Source organism: Barbus barbus (genome assembly GCF_936440315.1).
Source record: "Barbus barbus genome assembly, chromosome: 6".
In the NCBI taxonomy this organism is placed as follows: domain Eukaryota; kingdom Metazoa; phylum Chordata; class Actinopteri; order Cypriniformes; family Cyprinidae; genus Barbus; species Barbus barbus.
The window spans coordinates 14,577,606-14,596,873 of NC_136734.1; the positions used below are offsets into that span (position 1 = coordinate 14,577,606).

General features: G+C 37.9%; 1 protein-coding gene across 1 annotated transcript in view; it reads right to left on the reverse strand.

Moving 5' to 3' along the window:
- Positions 1–19,268, reverse strand: part of drd2b (dopamine receptor D2b) — a gene marked incomplete at its 3' end in the record, with an annotated part of 57,117 nt that overhangs the window by 27,560 nt on the left and 10,289 nt on the right. The gene's annotated exons all lie outside the window — the stretch shown is intronic.

Below are 19,268 nucleotides of genomic sequence, written 5' to 3' on the forward strand. Positions count from 1 at the left end.
ACCTGACACTCACACAGTCACACCCATCTTCATTTCCTATGTATAATATTTGAGACACACACATTATAGAAAATATCTTCTATCCTTTCTAGAATTCCTTCTCTAAGCTCCATAACACTGGACAGCTGCTGAAACATGATTGATTTTTCTGTGTGAATAGTGGCATAATAGCTGTCTTGTATTGATTTGGAATTTACACAGCAAGATCTATTCCTGCTTCAAAATCAACATCTCAAACTGACAGGAAAAAGCAGCGAGGCTGAGAATAAAAGGTACTAAAGCTTAGGGACAATTATCATATATATTACAAATATATCATATTTATTAAAATAATGTTTGAATTCCTTCATAAAATAAAAAAATATACTATTTTCTTATGTCTGGGGCAAACTATCAAAAGAGAAATTACGGATATCAAGTATTTACATCTCAGTATTTATAAAGTCAGAAATCCAATTAAATTTTTTTTTGCTATCTCTAGCAGTTGTTTTGTACGTTGGTTTTGAAAATCTAGTTCTTAAACTACTAAAAGTAAATGTACTAGTACATTTCTGTAAATTCTTTGCTCACATCTAAATCTAAAATTACAGTATTGTCTTATTTTGCTTCTGAATTAAATAATATGAACACAATAAAACACTGGTATACATTAGAATATACACAGCTATATAATAAAGGATTTAAACTTTACAATTTTAAAGACAATTTTCACTAATATGAGCAAAAAATTTATCCATTACCATATATATATATATATATATATATATATATATATATATATATGACACGCTCTTCTTGGAGCAAGGAGACACAGAGATGGCAATAACACAGTTTATTTCAATCCGGAACATGGAGCTAGGGGAATTGACAAACAATACAGGGAGACACAGGGCTTAAGAACACTGGGAAATCAACGAGGAAGAACAGAAACAGGTGCGGCGTAATTAAGCACAGGGCTAGGGACTAATGAACTAATGATTATAGGGAACGAGGACAGGAACAGGAAGGCCAAATATGGACACGAGAGGCGGGGAAACACGAGACACAGTCTGACTATATATATACAGGTCCTTCTCAAAAAATTAGCATATTGTGATAAAGTTCATTATTTTCTGTAATGTACTGATAAACATTAGACTTTCATATATTTTAGATTCATTACAACACAACTGAAGTAGTTCAAGCCTTTTATTGTTCTCAAAAAATTAGCATATCATGAAAAGGTTCTCTAAACGAGCTATTAACCTAATCATCTGAATCAACTAATTAACTCCAAACACCTGCAAAAGATTCCTGAGGCTTTTAAAAACTCCCAGCCTGGTTCATTACTCAAAACCGCAATCATGGGTAAGACTGCCGACCTGACTGCTGTCCAGAAGGCCATCATTGACACCCTCAAGCAAGAGGGTAAGACACAGAAAGAAATTTCTGAACGAATAGGCTGTTCCCAGAGTGCTGTATCAAGGCACCTCAGTGGGAAGTCTGTGGGAAGGAAAAAGTGTGGCAGAAAACGCAGCACAACGAGAAGAGGTGACCGGACCCTGAGGAAGATTGTGGAGAAGGACCGATTCCAGACCTTGGGGGACCTGCGGAAGCAGTGGACTGAGTCTGGAGTAGAAACATCCAGAGCCACCGTGTACAGGCGTGTGCAGGAAATGGACTACAGGTGCCGCATTCCCCAGGTCAAGCCACTTTTGAACCAGAAACAGCGGCAGAAGCGCCTGACCTGGGCTACAGAGAAGCAGCACTGGACTGTTGCTCAGTGGTCCAAAATACTTTTTTCGGATGAAAGCAAATTTTGCATGTCATTCGGAAATCAAGGTGCCAGAGTCTGGAGGAAGACTGGGGAGAGGGAAATGCCAAAATGCCTGAAGTCCAGTGTCAAGTACCCACAGTCAGTGATGCTGGTGTTGGTCCACTGTGTTTTATCAAGGGCAGGGTCAATGCAGCTAGCTATCAGGAGATTTTGGAGCACTTCATGCTTCCATCTGCTGAAAAGCTTTATGGAGATGAAGATTTCATTTTTCAGCACGACCTGGCACCTGCTCACAGTGCCAAAACCACTGGTAAATGGTTTACTGACCATGGTATTACTGTGCTCAATTGGCCTGCCAACTCTCCTGACCTGAACCCCATAGAGAATCTGTGGGATATTGTGAAGAGAAAGTTGAGAGACGCAAGACCCAACACTCTGGATGAGCTTAAGGCCGCTATCGAAGCATCCTGGGCCTCCATAACACCTCAGCAGTGCCACAGGCTGATTGCCTCCATGCCACGCCGCATTGAAGCAGTCATTTCTGCAAAAGGATTCCCGACCAAGTATTGAGTGCATAACTGAACATAATTATTTGAAGGTTGACTTTTTTTTTGTATTAAAAACACTTCTTTTATTGGTCGGATGAAATATGCTAATTTTTTGAGCTGTATGCCAAAATCATCAATATTAAAACAATAAAAGGCTTGAACTACTTCAGTTGTGTTGTAACGAATCTAAAATATATGAAAGTCTAATGTTTATCAGTACATTACAGAAAATAATGAACTTTATCACAATATGCTAATTTTTTGAGAAGGACCTGTATATATAGATAGATATACTTTCACAGTTTTGATTTTGAATTGTTTTATGACTATATTTTGCTGAAAAGCCTATAGCATTATAATAAATAACTATTAATACGCACAACCATACACCAAATAGAGGAACAACACTATCGTGAATGTGTCAATGAACGTTTAATGAACTTTTTCTTTTTTGAATTTCAAAAATAGACACTTGATGAGAAATATTCATTGGACTATATAAAGTATGAAACTTTACTGCTGGTTATGGTGTAAACCAACAAACACCTCTCTCTCCTGAATCTCCTGAATTAGACATGCAATTTGGTGTGGAAATTAAGTCTGATCTGTGCTCATCCTCAATCAAATACTTAGGACTTGTGAATGGCAGTTTCTCTAATCCAGCATGTCACCAACCTCCTCACATCCATCCACTCTGTTACACAGGTTTTCTAACATTTGCCCTCTTTGAGTCTAAAGCCTATTGCTCTTGAGCTTTAGAATAGTCGTCTTCTGATTAAAGCACTGAATTCTCAAGAGAGTCATCATTTTATCTTGTTAAACTCAGTCAAATCAATAATTAAACGTTTTCTTGTGATGTCAAGTCAGTGTACAGATGAACCATATGTTGTACTATAAGACACTTACAAATGATAATAGCAAAGTGTAACGAACCAAGAAAAACACGTTCAAGCATCAAGGCAAAAAAAATAAAATAAATCAATATATAATCTTTCATCCTTTTCGTTCTCATAGAAAGAAAAAGTAAGCCAAAACTACAAACAAAGAATGGAGAATAAAACAAATGGCCTTTTACAGAAACAATCTCCCAGGTCCTTTATAGCAACAATCTATATTTGTTGCCCTCCACCCTTACCCAGCATCACCTCTGTGAATGTTTGTGTGACGCTGGCGCCACAGACTCAATGGAGCAAGTGTGGGCTGCTGATTGATGCAAACTGTCTGACAAAATGATGTCTGTGTCAAACACAGCAGAGAGGATCCTCCATCCAGCTATGACCCAACAAGAATCAATGAATCACTTCGAACCACTGAGCCTTTTCCCTTTCCTGAAATGCTTTTTTCACTTATTTCAAATCCTAAATGGCTAGGATGTAATTTGCACATTTTTACAGGGTATTTTAATTTTAATGTCTGTTTTTAGAAGAAAATGAAGTTATTCAGGACTTAAATCAAGATGGCGCCACTGATGACAGCTATTGTGCATTGCTCTCCAGTGTTTGTACTGTTTTTGTTTGTTTTTTCTGTTTTTTGTTTTTCAAATACGATCAGTTTAACCAGGGATGACCTGCTGAACATTCGGCAGAACACACCACAAAATCTTTTACCGGATTTTGATTTTTCGGACATTTTGCTGGACATTGTAGTTGACGGAGCCGTAGCTCTGGTCAAACGCTACAGGAGGCGTAGGCGGGGGAAGCAAGCTGGCGTGCTTGTGAAGCTTCGTCAGCGCATCCATCTGGCGAATCTCCGCTCTCTACCCAACAAAACGGACAAACTTCTTCTGCTCTCCCGGACAAACAAGGATTTTTCTAACTCTGCTGCTCTGTGTTTCACGGAAACCTGGCTAAATGGCGACATACCGGACAGCGTACTACATCTGCCTAATTACCAGCTGATCAGAGCAGATCGGGACGCAGAATCAACGGGACAATCGTGAGGCGGCAGGACGTGCTTTTACATCAATGAGAGGTGGTGTACAGATGTAACTGTGTTAAAGAAGATGTGCTGTTCTGATCTAGAAACGCTCTTCATTAACTGCAAGCGTTCTACTCGCCGTAGGAGTTCTGCTTGTTCATTCTCGTGAGTGTCTACATTCTACCGCAAGCGCACAGCTTTACAGAAACTCGCTGATCTGATCACAGAGAGTGAGCAACAACACCCGCACTCTGTTTTCATTCTCGGGGACTTTAATAAAGCAAATCTCTCCCGCGAACTGCCAAAATACAGACAGCACATCACATGTCCCACCAGAGACAGTAATATTCTAATATTGAATCACTGTTACACAACAATAAAGGATATCATATCACTCGGTTCCACGGGCAGCTTTAGGACTCTCTGATCACTGTTTGGTTCATCTTATTCCGACCTACAGGCAGAAACTTAAATCTGCAAAGCCTATATTAAGATCTGTTAAAAGATGGACTAATGAAACAGAGCGGGATCTACAAGCCTGTTTCTCTCTCACTGATTGGTCTTTTTTTGAAGCTGCTGCCATCGATCTGGACGAGCTCACAGAGATTGTAACATCTTATATCAGTTTCTGTGAGGATATGTGCATTCCTAACAGGACTCATCTAATCTACAACAATGACAAACCATGGTTCACTGCAAAACTCAGACAGTTCCGTCAGGCCAAAGAAGATGCTTACAGGAAGGGGGATAAAGTCTTGTACAAACAGGCCAAATACACACTGGAAAAGGAGATCAGAGTGGCAAAGAGGAATTATTCTGACAAGCTAAGGATAAAATTATCTTCCAGTGATCCTGCTTCAGTGTGGAAAGGAATGAAGGATATCACCAGTTACAAGACACCATCCCCCAGCGCTTTGGAGAATCAACACCTGGCAGACGACTTGAACGAGTTTTATTGTCGTTTTGAAAAATCACCCCACACCCGCCCTGAACACCTCTCCACACAACCATTAACACCTCCAGCAACCCTCCTCTACCCCAAACCTACAATTCAAATCAGCGAATAAGATGTATGCCAGGTCTTCAGGAAGAACAAAAGAAGGAAAGCACCAGGCCCAGACGGTGTGTCACCAGCCTGTCTGAAAATCTGTGCTGACCAGCTGGCCCCCATCTTCACACAGATCTTCAACAGATCACTGGAGCTGTGTGAAGTCCTTTCATGCTTCAAACGCTCCACCATCATCCCATCCCAAAGAAACCCAAAATTACTGGACTTAATGACTACAGACCTGTGGCCCTAACGTCTGTAGCCATGAAATCATTTGAAAGACTGGTTTTGGCTTATCTGAAGAACATCACTGATCCCTTACTGGACCCCCTGCAGTTTGCCAACAGAGCAAACAGGTCTGTGGATGATGCAGTCAACATGGGACTGCACTTCATCCCGAAGCATCTGGACAGACCAGGGACTTATGTGAGGATCCTGTTTGTGAACTTCAGCTCTGCTTTTAACACCATCACCACGGAAACCCTTCAGAATAAACTAACCCAGCTCTCCGTCCCCACCTCCGTCTGTCAGTGGATCAACAGCTTCCTGACAGACAGACAGCAGTTAGTAAAGCTTGGTAAATTCACATCCAGCACTCGTACAATCAGCACTGGAGCTCCTCAGGGCTGCGTACTCTCCCCACTGCTCTTCTCCCTCTACACCAATGACTATACTTCTAAAGACCCCTCTGTCAAGCTCCTGAAGTTTGCAGACGACACCACACTGTTTGGCCTCATCCAGGACGGTGATGAGTCTGCTTACAGACAGGAAGTTAAGGAGCTGGCTGTCTGGTGCAGTCTTACCAACCTGGGCCCGTATTCATAAAGATTCTAAGAATCCTCTCAGAAAACTCTTAATTTAGCTTAAAAACTTTTACGTAGGAGTCTTAGCTTAAGAGCGATTCGGGACCGATCTGAGAGCAACTCTGAGTAAGGAAAAGACAAAAACTTTCATCTTAGTGAGGAGGCGGGGTTGACCCCGTTGCTATGTATGACACAATCTTTTGAAGACTGTGATTGGTTGGTTGTCAAGAAGGAAATAAAAGAGTGCTTTTAAGAGTAGGGTATATTATAAGCCTTCACTTTGAAATTACAGGCGGAATTTTTCCTCTCGCTCTTTCTCTCACACACACACACACACACACACACACAAACATTATATATATATATATATATTCTTTATTTTTTATTTACCATGCTGTCATACTTACAGAGCCGGCGCCAGGGCACCTCCATCGGGGGGCATTTAAATTTCTAGGGGGGGGGGCACAAATCACGTTGTGTGTGTGTGTTGGGGGGGTGGGGAGGCTGCAATCTGTGATCTCGTGCAGTTGCTGACGCTTGCTAAAGCGTGCAATCGCATTGTGTGCGCTGTTTTATCGGTACTTTCGCTTTCAAAATCGATTGCGTTCAGCAAGGAGGGGAGAGGATGGAAAGTGGGGGGGAACAGTAACTCGTTTGGGCGCCTTGGCGCCGGCCCTGCATATTTACTGATTTTTATAGGAAATGAACAGAGACATATAAGCCTAATAAGTGCTGTAACAGACCCAAATCATCACTGCTGCATAGTTGCATTTTTCCAGTTGCCAAATATTTTAATGTAGTGATTTCTGGCGCTATGGCAATTCTGCACGGTGTCTGAGATGTTAGCATGTCTTTAATAAGATCAGTCACAAACATGATCCCTGCACGAACTAATGTGTAGTGTCTTATTAACTCACTGTCATGCATTGTGTGCAACACATTTCTTCTCCCTCTTCATTTTCATCCATTTTCTCCGCTGTTAAAGAAACTCTTAAGCCCCTTAAAAGTCCTCATCCATACTCCTAACAAGTTTGACCTCTTTTAAGGGTTAAGATGCTTTCTGAATTACTTTTTTCTTTACTGGGATTTTTTCTTTAATTTTAAGAGTAAACGCCCACATTTCTAAGAATTTTCTTAGAATTTTGTCACTAGGAGCTACTTTTTGCATTAAAATTCTTCATGAATACAGGCCCTGGAGCTTAACACGCTCAAAACTGTGGAGATGATTGTGGACTTCAGGAGAAACCCCCCTGCTCTCCCCCCACTCACCATCATGAACAGCACTGTGACTACAGTGGAGTCATTCAGATTCCTGGGCACCACCATCTCCCAGGACCTGAAGTGGAATATTCACATAGACTCCATTGTCAGAAACGCCCAGCAGAGGTTGTACTTTCTTCACCAGCTGAGGAAGTTCAACCTGCCACAGGAGCTGCTGAAACAGTTCTACTCCGCCATCATTGAATCCATCCTCTGCACTTCAATAACTGTCTGGTTCAGCTCAACTACCAAATCTGACCTCAGGAGACTACGGAGAGTAGTCCGGACTGCTGAGCGAATCATTGGTACAACCCTCCCCACTCTCCAAGATCTGTACTTATCCAGAGTGAGCAAAAGGGCTGGTAAAATCACTCTGGACCCCTCACATCCAGCACACTCCCTCTTTGAACTGTTACCGTCTGGTCGACGTTACAGAGCTCTGAGCTCTGAGCACCAGAACGACCAGACACAGGAACAGTTTCTTCCCTCAGGCAATCCATCTCATGAACACTCAACAATAAATGTGGAACACACAACTATAATACATTATCCATTCATCACACTCACTTATTGTATTTTTATTTTCTCATTTCTAATTTGCACATACTTGACCTGTACATACATAGTTGTCTATATTATATATTGTGCTTTTGCTGCTTTGTACATTGCCTATTTGGATATTATTCTTTTATTATCTGTGTCCTGTCCTGTTGCTGTCTTTCTATTGCACTGTGGAGCTTCTGCCACTAACAAATTCCTTGTATGTGTAAACATACTTGGCCAATAAAGCTCATTCTGATTCTGATTCTGATATTCTGTCAGTGATGTTTACAGAGTAGTTCTTTCTTGTTGTGCCAGTTTATAACGTACTTTTAACTTTAGTATTCCTTAGAGTAAGTACCTGACACAACAAAAAATATTAAACATATTCTTGACTTGAGATTGAATTGAAAGGGTTGGCTAAATCTTTAAGTTAAAACTTATATTCATCATCATCAGTTTTTAACTTTTTATCTGTTGGTGTTTGATAGAATCCATGATGCCATCTATCTAAACAAGCCAGTCCCTTTTGAAGTTCCAGTAATGTCTAGCAAATGAATATGCTGGAGTTCGTTTTTGGATGAGTGCATTATTTTCTAGATTTTTCTTGAAACCCTCCCAAACAACATGTGGTAATGTAGGTGCTGTTTAATTAATTTTTGATTAATTATTTATTATTATTATTATTATTATTGTTATTAGGCTTTCTGACCCCAAGACTCAACTGTTTTCTGCAGTTCTCCAGCTGTCATCCTTTAAGAGTCTTTGGCCGCTCAAACTATTCTCCTCACCTTGCTTTAAGACAAAACAGGCAGATCTTCCAGGCAGATTTGTAACATTTTCTGTTGATTGGGAATTTTTTTAATTATTGCCTTGATGGAAGAATGGACATTTTTAATGCTTTAGTTCTTTAATTTGTAAAGTTAAACCATCTTTTGCTGCAAATCAGAAATATATTCTTTGATTTTACTCATTGTGAACAATAATTAGGGGAATTTGACCTCGGTGTTCCCTCGTATTTATATTTCTGAATGAAAGATCTAATTTTCGTAGCCTTCTTTGATCATATTTACTGAAATCTGTAAGTTTTTGACATTTCTGCTTGAAAGAGGTCTTTTACCAAAGCTGCATTTATTTGATCAGACATAAATTAAAACAGTAATATTGCGAAATATTATTACAATTTAAAATAATTTCTATTTTTTATATTTTAAAATGTTTTTTTCCTGTGGCAAAACAAAATTTTCAGCATCATTTTCAGCATTCAGTGTCCCATGACCCTTCAGAAAGCATTATAATGTGCTGATTTACTGCTCAAAAGACATTTTATTAGTATTATTACCAATGTTGAAAACAGCTGTGCTGCTTAATATCTTTGTGGAAACCATGATAGTTTTTTCCTTTTTATATAATAGGAAGTTCTAAAGAACAGTATTTACTTGAAATACAAATACAGATATTTTTTTAAGTAACTATGTAATGTATACAGTAAAAAAATTGACATATTATTGATGAATTAACTGTCTACATCAATAATACACATATATATGCTAATCCAAGCGTGTCCTTGATCTAAAGTATGACTGACAGGCCTGTGTATTTCAGTGCTCCAGGCCTAAACTACATCTGTTATCAGGGTCTGACTGCTGCCGGTCTGCACTTTGCCTCTTGGGAAATCTAGGCGAAGGCAGAGATGAATTAAGCTTTTGAATCAAAATTAATGCCGGGGAGGAACAAGGTGATTTCTGCTTCTGCTATAGGTAACAATTAGCCTCAAACATCTTTCAGCAATCAATAGCATGTGGCACTTTGATTTGACTGAATGAAGGCTGGTTTCCTGCAGCAGATGATCTCTGATATTCCGTTGCTCCCTGATTAGCTGTCCAATACATCTCGGTCTAGTTGGATACAGTATTTGACATGTTTTTCATGGCCAGAGAGCTCTGTTTCTGACAGTGTATGATTGTGATCGCATTAATGAGAACTGTCTCCCCCAGACAAACCAGTGGCTGGTAAGATATCACAAAACAGTGGGACTAGATCCAGCAATAGGACAGTGTGGAAACTACAGAGAAAGAAAAAGCAATTTCAGTGTCATTTTCTTCATATCCGCTCCCACCCACAGTAAAAGTGGTCTTTTCGTGATACGCACTTGAACACATGATGGGGGAAAAGATTGTATTGCAATTTCTGCAAGCAAAGCATCATTCAACTCTACCTTACAGCAACCAATATGTGCAGTCTGTGGACCTGGGAGGAGGGAGGATATCGTATTGCAGGAGTGATGTAGCGAATGAAGATATATTGATTTGTGAAATTAATCAAGAAGTATTCTTTTCAAAGCCCCAGAGTGAAGATCTTTTTGAGCGTTGATACAGTTTAGTCACTTAACAGCGCAAAAAAAAAAAAATAAATATATATATATATACACAGTATATATATATATATATATATATATATTATAATGTTATAATATATGTATTATATTATAATCAGCAGACATTTAAGGTGCTAACACAGAGGTTTGTTCCTAAGTTACTTAGATCAAGGGTTTTCAAACTGTTTGACGTCAAGGGCCCCAAGATATGATGATCCCTCTTTTGCAACAGTCAGGTTCGGGAAGTAAAATTGCCATAATTTTTTTTTCCATGGGGGAATTGATTTTTAACAATAACAATAACAGACAAGGCTGTTAGTAGATGCACATGCTATTATTAAAGCCATCAGTAGACATATATATACATTAAAAAAAAACCTTCTAAAAATCTAATACAAAGCATATGGAGATACAAGCATTTGTAGATACATTTAAAATATATTTTTCTGTACATTACCAACATCTTTAAATCAATAAATAGTTATTTCCCTCATTAAAACTGTTAAAAAATAGTCTTGTACCTTTGTCTTTTTATCCAAATTTTAAATACTTTTTTGCTGCCTATCAAAATTTGCAACACTGTGATTTAATTGCTGGCTGATTTGGAATATGGCATTTATCTCTATAGTAAATATTATTCTAAATAATAATATTATTAAGATTAAAACTATATTAGCTTTCACTGAAATAATTACTACAATGTCTTCAGATCCAATAATACTTTTAAATTATGATTTGAAGCATACAGATACATTATTAATGTAACAGGACAGTTAACTAATTTACTGTCACTATTCCATAATATTGAGAATATTAGTCCTATAAGTACTGCACTGATTCAGCATGTTTTGTACTCTGTAGAAAAAATGAATTTAAAACACAAATACTGATAACACAAGGCTTCTGCGAATCAGCATAGCTCTCTGAGGTCCTTTAAAGAAACATGCCGCACCTATGACATAGATTACCTAGACACAGACACACAGATTTTGATCTATTGGTAATTTTCACAAAAAGCTACATTTAGTCAATTTTTGTACTGATTTTAGGAGCCAGCACATGATATGCAGATAAAAAAAATATATTTATCATGGTCATGAATTAAGAATTCATTCTCTCGTTTTATTAATTCATTCCATCATTTAAGTAAATCATGGCCATGTTGTACTAATTCATTCCCATGTTTTAACTATCAAAATGGTGGGAATGAATTAGTACAACGTGGCCATAATTGATTCAAATTAAATACTCATGAAAATGAATTCTTAATCTATGGCCATTATATAAATTACTATTTAGCCTACCGATTCACCCAAACACATATGCAAACGATTACCTAGGCTAAAAAACAACATTATTTTGCACCTGCAATAACCGTGGAATTTAATTATTTATTATTATGAATATACATACACACACAACCCGGACGTTTTTTTAAATTTGAATAAAATGAAAACTAAAAGAATTTCAAATCACATGAGCCAATATTTTTTTTTCACAGTAGAACATAGATAACATGACAAATGTTTAAACTGAGAAATTTTACAATTTATTGCACAAAATTAACTCATTTCAAATTTGATGCCTGCTACAGGTCTCAAAATAGTTGGGACGGGGGCATGTCTACCATGGTGTTTCTGGAGTTTTGGTTTTGGAATTTTGTCCCATTATTGCCTGATATAGGTTTCCAACTGCTGAAGAGTTTATGGTTGTCTTTGACGTATTTTTCGTTTAATGATGCACCAAATGTTTTCTATAGGTGAAAGATTTGGACTGCAGGCTAGCCAATTCAGCACACGGACTCTTCTACTGCGAAGCCATGCTGTTGTAATAGCAGCAGTATGTGGTTTTGCATTGTCCTGCTGAAATACACAAGGCCTTCCCTGAAATAAACGTCATCTGGAGGGGAGCATATGTTGCTCTAAAACCTTTATATACCTTTGAGCTCTCATAGTGCCTTCCAAAACATTCAAGCTGCCCATACCATATACACTTATGCACCCCACATACCATCAGAGATGCTGGATTTTGAACTGAACGCTGATAACACGCTGGAAGGTCTTCCTACTCTTTAGCCCGGAGGACGTGGCGTCCATGATTTTCAACAAGAATGTCAAATTTGGACTCGTCTGACCATAGAATACTTTTCCACTTTGAAACAGTCAATTTCAAATGAGCCTTGTCCCACAGGGTACGACGGCACTTCTGGACCATGTTGACATATGGTTTCCTTTTTGCATGATAGAGCTTTAGTTGGCATCTGCAGATGGCGCGGCGGATTGTGTTTACCGACAGTGGTTTCTGGAAGTATTCCTGGGCCCATTTAGTAATGTCAATGACAGAATCATGCTGATGAGTGATGCAGTGGGGTCTGAGGGCCCGAAGACCACGGGCATCCAACAAAGGTCTTCAGCCTTGTCCCTTACGCACAGAGATTTCTCCAGTTTCTCTTAATCTTTAAGTTATGCACTGTAGGATGATGAGATTTGCAAAGCCTTTGCAATTTGATGTTGAGAAACGTTGTTTTTAAAGTATTCCACAATCTTTTTATGCACTCTTTCACAGATTGGAGAGCCTCTGCCCATCTTTAATTCTGAGAGACTCTGCCTCTCTAAGACCTCCCTTTTACAGCTAATCATGTTACAGACCTGATGTCAATTAACTGAATTAGTTGCTAGATGTTCTCCCAGATTAATCTTTTAAAAAACAATCTTGCTTTTTCAGCCCTTTGTTACCCCCATGCCAACATTTTTGAGTATTTTTTGAGGCATCAAATTTGAAATGAGCTCATTTAGTGGATAAAAGTGTAAAATTTCTCAGTTTAAACATTTGTTATGTTCTATATGTTCTATTTTGAATAAAATATTGGCTCATGTGATTTGAAAGCCTTTTAGTTTTCATTTTATTCAAATAATAAAAAATAAAAAAAACGTCCCAACATTTCCGGAAATCGTGTTGTAAATGAAGCAGTTGGTTCTTTTCAGTTTATATGACTTTCATGTGTGTTTCAAGTAAGTTACACAGCAAAATAAGAAACAGTCTTTTTGTGCTCTGTTTTATGGAAATATAAAGAGAGACCTCAGTTAAACTTGTAAGTTGAAAAAACATGTTCGAGAAAATTAGTCATTGTATAAATAATATAAAAATGTTATTAGAAGTTTCTTTTAAATGGTAAACCAAGCTCACAGCACAATTTGTTAAGTGCTGTACTTGCTGTTTAAAGGGCAAATCTGTATAATGATGCAGTGACCTTTGCTTATCTTAGGTCCTATAGTGTGCCAGAAGTATATGAAGATGTGCAATCTGCAGTGGAGAGCAGTTTTTATATTTCTCTCAGAACCGTTAAGGTCAACACAGAGAAGGAAAGCTGATCTTAAATAACTACAAAAGGACACTTAGACCTGGAGAATGTAGTCCCGCATTTCTATCTTATCTCATCTGCCAGATTACGAGGGGAAAATCACACTTAATACTTGAGGGAATCTTGAGCTTCCCAGAGTCTGTTTTCAGTAATGATACTCAGTGTATCACTCAATATACAGTATCACGTAAACATGCCAGTTTGTTAGGTCATGGTGACATGTGCAAGGATGTTGTGGGTTGCTGGACTTGTTAAGGCTGGGTAAAGTCAAAAAACCTCCTCTCGACAAGTTACACAATTTAAGGTATCAATCAAGTTGATAGTGATATATGTTTAGGGGCTGTTAGGGGCCATCCACAAAAAAAAATGGTTTTGCACAATGCATTTTTAGATAGATTTTGCACAATGCATTTTTAGATAGAAAATAAAAAATACAAAAATCAGAGCAGTAAAACACAAAGGCACATTATGTGTGAACCGATAATTAGGGGTAGTTTAAAACCCTTATCAAACTGCCAAAGCATGAGCAATAATTCTGAAAAAGAGTAATTTGAAAACTGAAATAAAGACTAAATTTTTTATAACACTATTTTACACTCAATCTCATCATTCTGGGGTGCAACCACATAACTCACTGCTTAACTACCACCAGTGTTGGGAATTAACTAGTTACATGTAACATAATTACGTAATTTAATTACACAATAAAAGTAATTGTAATAACAGTTACTGAGAAAAAATGTGTAACTAAATTACAGTTACATATGAAAAAATTAACACAGGGTGTTACATCTGATTTTTTCCCACACTCCCACATACAGATGGGATTTCTTGATTGTAACAAGACATCATAACAAGAAATAGTTTAATAGCTGTGATATTACTTTTTAAATCAAATCTTTGCACAGCTATGACAGGAAACACTGGAATGTAACAGTGCCTTGGAAAAAATACAAAAAACTATTAATTTTAAAAAATAAAGCATATATATATATATAAAATATAAAAAAATATATATAAAATAAAAGAGTTATCAAATTAAGCATGTTATACACTCCTGAAACATTGGTGTTTCATATTTTAGAGCAGTCACTCCAATTTATGAAAGAAATCAATCAATCAAGAAATCCCATCTGTCTATCCCATCATCCTAACCTCTGAATAATCTTAAAGGAAGTCTGATTTTGTGGTGGCTGTGCTTCAAAGGGGACATTGCATGCCCATTTTCCAAAAGTTGGTATGATTCTTTAGGGTCTTCTTGAAATGGTCTCAGTGGTCGTGCATAACAACACTATTTTTACCTTGTCAAAAACAGCTCTGTTCACAGTGACTTGTTTCGGTGCATATCTCTTTACATGCTAATGAGCTCTGCTCACCCCACCCCTCTCTTCTGTGGAAGGGCAAAGGCAATTTGCAAATAATCGTAAAAAATATAAAGTGTGAGACTTACTTCTTCTGGAGGTGCAGCTGGATCACAAACAATAGGTAGTGATTCATCCTTGAGTTTGAACTTTTTAATAAAATTATAATTTACACTCAATACGTTATTATTGCGTACTGTTTTATAATGTACTACAATACTGAGGTGCAGATAATTGCCACTATTTGCAATAAGTATTATAAATAGCAGAAAATCTTGCTGTTTTAACATAGTATAGAATCTATAGCTATTTGTACTTAGTGTAAATAGCATATCGTTAAAAATACTGCTATTTTCACTTAGTGTAAATAGAATCCATTGCTATTTACACTTAGTGTAAATAACATCTATCGCTATTTGCACTTAGTGTAAATAGCATCCATCGCTATTTGCACTAAGTGTAAATAGCATCTATCGCTAAGTGCAAATAGCGATGGATGCTATTTACACTAAGTGCAAATAGTGATGGATGCTACTTATGTAAATAGTGTAAATAGCCGCTGCCTTTAATGTTGGGACTACATGAATCATTTTTGTTGACAACTAACTGAACAGTGGATGCTTACTTCCCAGCATGCTTTGCATGGGGTCACATTAAGTGGGAAACGCTGAAAAGATTGTAATTTTAAGTGTTGTTTTTTTTAGATTTGTTTATGGGCTTTTTATGCCTTTTTTGGACAGGACAGTGTGTAGTAGACAGGAAAGGATTAGGTGAAGAGAGAGGGGAGTGAGATAGGTAAGATTCAAACTCAGGTTGCTGTGAATGCAGTTGTGTTGTATGTCGGCACACTAACCACGAGGCTATTGATGCCAACCATTTTAAATGTTTTTAATTAAAGAAAATTACATTACAGTTCTTATGCATGTAGTGGTGAGTTATTTGGGAGATTTAGAAGAGGTTTGGTGTTTAGAAAAAGTTTTGAGGTTACCACTGTGTAGAAGAGTAGCGCTCATGCTTAGGGTACTAGCGGTTCATTGACACCGAAACCCCCACTGAAAAAGAGGCAATCCAGAAGAAACCCTAAGGGATGACCCTTTCAGCCACTGCAAGAGAAGTTGGTGATTGGAAATCTATGATTTATAGAATAACGCAGCTTTACAATGACACTAATTCACATAGGAGAACTGGTCCAAAGTTCACTTCAATGAGCAAAGCAAGTTAATTTTGAGAATCTATTGTTATCTTGCGGCCGCAGATGTGCTTAAGTCATTTAAAGCAAGAGCCTGTACAATTCCTACTAATTTTTGACAGCTGTAAAAATGAAACATATGGAATGTGCTGAATGTTGGCTTGTTTATTGTTCCCAAGAGCATTACTGTATGTGTTGTTGAGACTATGCTTCCAGCACAGGTCAAGAGCTGTAGTTCCAACCTCACAAATTTATTTAATATTCATTGGAACTTTGGTTTATAATATTCATTGGAATTTTAGGTTTCGTTGCTTGTAATTACACAATTATTAAATACATGTAGCTTGTGTAACAATTAAACAATAAAATAAACCTATTAGATATTTACCTATTTAAGGCAAGTTGCTGAAAGTTGGACCCTTTCTCCAGATTTTAGGCAGGTGCAGTTGACAGATATCACAGAAAATTGAACTGTGTATGATAGGCACAGTCTGTTTTTTTTTAGCTTCAGGCTATGAGTCCCCCCAATCAGAGGATATTAATTTGTTTTTATTTTACAGAAACCTATATATACAATATTGAGCAGCACAGAGTATATTTAAGTTCTCATGTCTTTCTGTGTGTGTTGGCTCAAAAACAACCCATCTGAGACCTCAAGGCAGGCATCTTGCATCCAAACATGATAATGCACCTCTAAGTTCTGTGCGCGTGTTCTGTGCCTGGGATCACATCACAGAGGCTAGCCGTGGAATCGCTCACTGTCTCGCTGTGTCTGTCTGAGCAGTATGTTGGAATATGCTAGTGCCCTGGACCACTGGAGCTCTTGCTTTGCCCCACTGACGCCCCTGCTCTGTCTCATCTCATTAGTTAGCTGGGGTGCATACGGAAGGAAGGAAAGAGGGAGAGGAGGAAAGGAGAGAATGAGAGGAGAAGAGAGGAGCGATGATGATAGGAAAAGAAATGAGAGATGGAGTATATCGATAACTTTCAGACTCTGATTCAATTGAAAAACAATTAAAACAATTAAAGAGAAGAGAAGAGAAGAGAAGAGAAGAGAAGAGAAGAGAAGAGAAGAGAAGAGAAGAGAAGAGAAGAGAAGAGAAGAGCTCTTCTTTCTTGGTTCTTGACGGGGGATTTCTTGTGTTATACAGGCCTTATGGTTGGCTGCTCAACTCCAGAGTCCTCCTTTGAGGTGTTTTTTTCTGCATGACTAAGGCCAGTTTGAACATAAGTGGTATCAATGAGAGTTTGATGCCCTTCTTGGTGGATGATTCACTCTCAGGAGGCCTGATTAATTACTTTTATAAAGCCTGAATTCAAAAGGCCATAGCAGGCTGGTCTTACATGAACTTAAAGTAATGAAGCACCACCAAGCATCACACTTTACATATTTAACCAAGAGGCAATTTTCCCTTCAAAAGCTAGCTAGGTAATTTAGCACAAATATATTCAGGCTGGCAATTCACTGACAATGCCTGTTTCACAGGAGGTGCACTAAAATGTTCAGACCCAGATGAGAAATTCTCAAGGGAAGCGTAAACAACTAATCCTCGATTGTAAATTGGCTTTAGATTGACATGCTGGAAATCACAACCATCCAATAATAACAACTCCACTAAGTTGATCTCTGCAGACTGTTTAATTTTCTTTCTAACAGACAGAAAAACTGTTTTTCAGGACAAGGTGGGAAGCTGTCAGCAAAAGATGTATCAGTAAAGTGAAATTTGCTGTGAATCCTGTAAACTAATCTCAGAATATTTCACTTTTTCCAACATAATCTCATGAGAAATATGGCCATGCATATGTTTTTGCAAAACCTTAAAAATTTGTCCATTATTAAAAACTGCTGCAGTTTCCAGTTGAGTTGTATTTTCTGCAGCATAGATGAGGCTTAATATAGGTTATAAAACCTGAATTTGTCTCCAAATAATGTTCCATCGACTTTTAAATCAACCAACAGAAATGCATTTTTATCTAGGTCTGGACCCCTAACCCTAAACCTATCCCTACCTGGATTCAAATCTAATTTTAGATCTGAAATTCAACCTCATAGGAGAGCACAGCATTTTCTGATGCATTTAAGCCACTTACAGAACATTCAAGGTTCGTTCTGTGATCTGGGAGTCTAAGTCATGGCCTTGTTGTTGGCAGTGCTATGCTCCATTAGTACAGCTACAGGATGCCCTTAAAAAAGGTTCACAACAACATATGTATACAGGGATAGTTCACACTATCATCCGCTCACCCTCAGGCTGCTCTTTTTCATATGACTTGCATGCTATTTCCAGGTCTTATGAATCCATATGATAGCTTTGAGTATTTACTCTATATTTTCCTGTTATTATTATACAAAGTTGTTACTAACTAAAAATCTTCCCATAATCTTGATCATCTCAATCAGAATTTTCCTCAGTTTTCAGCACCACTAGTTATCATTTAATATGGAAACTGTAGCAATGTATTTTATGTATTTCCCCCATAATAGTAAAAATTGATCTGTAGTATGTGTTACCTTGTCCAACACACAACTTTTTACCTCAACAAGAATGTATCCTTATATAGAAGGTCACCAAACAGATTAACCTTGACTCTGGACATTTCATTGTGCCTTACGTTATTGAGGTGTTGACATTGTCAGGTTCTGTATTAGTGATCTCTAGTAATCTGCACTGAATCTACCCCAGATTCACTAGTCATAGTTGTCACATGTCTGTGTTGAGTTTCTGTTTTTGATCTAGTTTTTGCCTGTGTCTTGTTAAGTTCATAGTCACCACCTGTTGTTTCATTAATTATCCCATTAGCCCCTGGGTTTATAAGTCCTGAGTTTTCTCCGTTTCAGTAGCCAGTTATTGTCTATGTTACACGTTTTTGAGGTGACTGTTATTAAAGACTGTTATTTTGGATTATCTTTGCCTGATCTCATCTTCCTCCTTGGAGCTCCGTAACAGAATATCTGACCTAAACTGTTTGAGCGGCATTTTTCCCTTTTTTGTTTTGTTTAAATTTTCCCATGGACCTTCCCCCCCGTAAAACTTCTCTGCCTGGAGTAGGGAGATCGACCGCTGGTCCCGTCCAGCCCTGAATCTCCTGTGCTTCCTGTGTGTCCTG